The sequence below is a fragment of the Lolium rigidum genome, chromosome 1, assembly GCF_022539505.1.
Source record: "Lolium rigidum isolate FL_2022 chromosome 1, APGP_CSIRO_Lrig_0.1, whole genome shotgun sequence".
Taxonomy (NCBI): Eukaryota; Viridiplantae; Streptophyta; class Magnoliopsida; order Poales; family Poaceae; genus Lolium; species Lolium rigidum.
This window is the reverse complement of record NC_061508.1, coordinates 184,769,729-184,773,219: the sequence shown is the minus strand read 5'-3', so window position 1 is coordinate 184,773,219 and position 3,491 is coordinate 184,769,729.

Genomic DNA, 3,491 nt, shown 5'->3' with positions numbered 1-3,491 from the left:
CAAGCTCTGCCAGGTGGCCGGCCCGTCGCTGAGTTCCCCCTTGAGTTGCAGTCTTGGTGCGGTGGAGGTTTGTTGGCGTGGACATGGTCGCGATCCCTCCGGTGCAACAGAAGACAAGGCTCCCTCTTCCTGGATCATATGGCGCTTCGGCTTGCTTTTCTGTGTTGTCTTTTGTTGCGGTTTGGGTTGTGCGCTTGGCGCGTGTGTGTTGTAATCTTGGTGTAACTCCTGGCCGGTTGATGGCTTCGTTAATTCAAAGCCGGGCTCACTTCGAGCCTTCCGTCTAAAACACTACTGGTGAGATTTCAATGTTTTATATTCTTGTTAAATATTCCTCAATCAACTACGAATTGAAGAAAAAAATTGCTATGGAACATGGGAAATAAAGACATGGTGGCCAAATTGTAAAAGCAAAATAAAAATATGCAAACAGTAAAATATAGCAACTTCCATTCTGATGTCCAAGGCAGGCATCGGCGTCATGCTCTAATGCGAAGATGGTTGAAGCCCGATAGGGAAATCAATCATCACTTGTGGAGCGACACAAATGGTAAAACAAAAACACTGACTTGTGTACAAACGAAAATTCATCTCCTACGGCTATGGGAAACATTATTATTCAAAATGATTTATTGAGAGAAAATGACGGACAAATAAGGTACTGACCTAAATAAGCTCATACATGTTAGCAGCTGCAGAGATGGCATATCTGTGCCGCCGCTAGACAAAACTGCCCTAGAGCAGCAGGTAAAGGGCGTGCCATAGGATAGAGGGGAAGATCCTCCTATTTACAATACAAAAGAAATCTCACTTTTATTGGAATAGAGTTACGAACCAAAGCGTAAAAAGACAAACAGCAAAATAAACATATTTAGGATACTTGTCATCACAAAGAATCAGCATCCTGAAGTTCACAGACAGAGTGTGCATTATCACCACAATATACATTGAGAAAGAGTACTTGAGACGAACAATACCTACCCTCGTCAGTATCAAGCCTGGCAAAAGCTGCGGCATGTGTAGTCTGCAATCACTTCACTGCCATCAATAATGGAATGGTGGTTATTTTGTTATTTTTCAGGTAAAAGTGAGTGTGAAATATTTAACATTTAGAGTTTAAATATCCTAGAATGCAACAGGAAACCAATCGGATACAATTCAGCAAAAATAACTACACTCTATCTCTGAAATAGTCAAAATGACCAATTTAGATGGATCCAAAAAGATGGATAACAATCTCGGGTACTCGGGTAGAACTTACAGGGATTCAGTTATGCATAAGAGATGAAATAATAGATTGACATCACCGGTATGATCCATTTTTTGGCAGATGGTATGAACACGGTCAAATGTGTAGCAATTTTAGGTACGTTAGAGAAAACCACATAATTTATTGCATTAGCCAAGTTGTTGGTAGGACAAACAATTGGCTGATGTGCTAGGAATGAAGCATTAAAAAAAAGTCAGTAAATGAGTTATGGATAGCATGAACAACAGGGAATGTAGCTAGGCCGTGAGCAAATCAGATAACCAAGGCTCATTAACACAAACGGATAACCAATACCAGATAAAGGCTGTGTATAAGCACCTGCAAATAAACATGCTCATACCTGAGATAAAGAAGTAAGTATCTTAGCAAGCACGCGCATACACTACGTGTGTATTTTGAATTCTTTCATATGCCTTTCAGCTGCATAGTTTCAGTGAGAAGTGTTGGGTTTCCTTTTGTGAGACAACAAAAGGAAAGAAAACGTCATGGGCGTACCGGGAACTAAGATACCTATGTTTATAACAATGTACCGAAAACTGATATCGCCCATTGGAAATCGAACTTTCTGATATGACACATTTACAGTTGAAGATGGTGAAAAAAGGGTAAGGCGCAACCATGTTTTTGAATTTGAACTCGATATTACATGCTCCGAGAAATTATCTAGGTTTATTCTCCGTTGGTGTACCCAATCGATCCTTGTGCATCCAACTTTAAGTGCTTTCACTACTTCAGAGCCTCTACGGCCTACCATTCTATTACTGTTGGTTTTTTAACCTGGTGCTGATATTTCTCAATCAAACCGTGTGTTTAAGTGCAGGTAGAAACAATTTCAAGTTTGCTCTTTGCTACTCTATCGAATCCAAGTTCTTGTATGTCACATAATTTATCTTTGTGAATAGTCATGTATTCGTATGCATGGTAATCAAAGGTCATTACAGTCTGACATAATAATACACAACAATAATATATGTTGTATGTGCTCACCTAGGATTAATATCCCCAGTTGTAAGATTACAAAAAAGCAAGAGAAATGTACATTGAAATCCCAACTCACTGTTAAACAAATCTCTAGGCACAACCAAATTCACAAAAAGAAAGGACATGGAAAGACAAACTACCTGACATCATCTGAAGAAGAACCATCCTGAAAATGGAGGATAAACATAGCTAAAGGATACAGGTAAAGATGGCTCAACGGAATTAGGATCAGAGGAATGACCTATTTGCCTACACAGATCAACAAAGAATTAAATGGAAGAACCAAAAAAAAAGGGAACCAGTAGCAAAGGAACACACACACCATCTTCATATCCAGCAGGTCACTCGTAGAGACGGAATTCAGATTGGAGCATTGACGTCAGGAGGAGGCTGAGCACGCAAGGGAGAAAACAGGGCAACCACCAATCCCCCAACTGGCAGACGTAGCAAGCAAACAATTCAGTGCCATCACTGACGGCAAGAGCCGCACAACCCAGCAGCCTCGCGGACGGCAACGATTCGAATCCCAGCAACCTCCCGGTGCTTGGGACAACACCATTGCAGCACAAATCTGGAAAATTCATGGGAGAAAACATTAGCATAGGTGGAGCTGACCAAGGCGCCATCGCAAGTATTGAGGAGGTTGTCAGTGGGTGGGATACATGAGGGGATTGGGGAGTTACCCTCAGCGGCAAAAGCAGAAAAATCACCCAGAAGATGCCCAATCACCGATGCAGCCTTAGTCTATGAATCAGGGATCGCTCATGTGCGCCCCGTACATCGAGCAAGGAAGCGAAGGTGCAGATACAATAGTTAGTAGGCAGCGGAAAACGGCCGAACCCGGGATTGCCGCAGCTGCCGCTCATGTGATCCGATCTTCTGAAACGCCCTCCGAGTGGAGGAGCAGCCGGCGGCGACTTTGACACCGTAGCGTCCGAGCGGCGTCCGTCGGTCTGTGCCCGAACATTAAAACGCCACCACCTTCGCGAAGCCCTCCGCCTGGACGACCGGCGCCCACCACTCCGTCGCCAGCGCTCGCCACCGCTTGCTACCGTGCGGCCACGCCCTACGGCAGCGCAACGACGCCGCTCAATACGGTTATTCTGCACCAACCACCACCGAGCCGGGGAGAGAAGGGCCCACCAGCGGCAAACGAGATTTTTTCCATCAGTGCGGCTCGGCGGCGGTGAGAAGATGGGAGAGAGGACCGGAGGGGCTAGGCACGGCGGCGGTATGATCC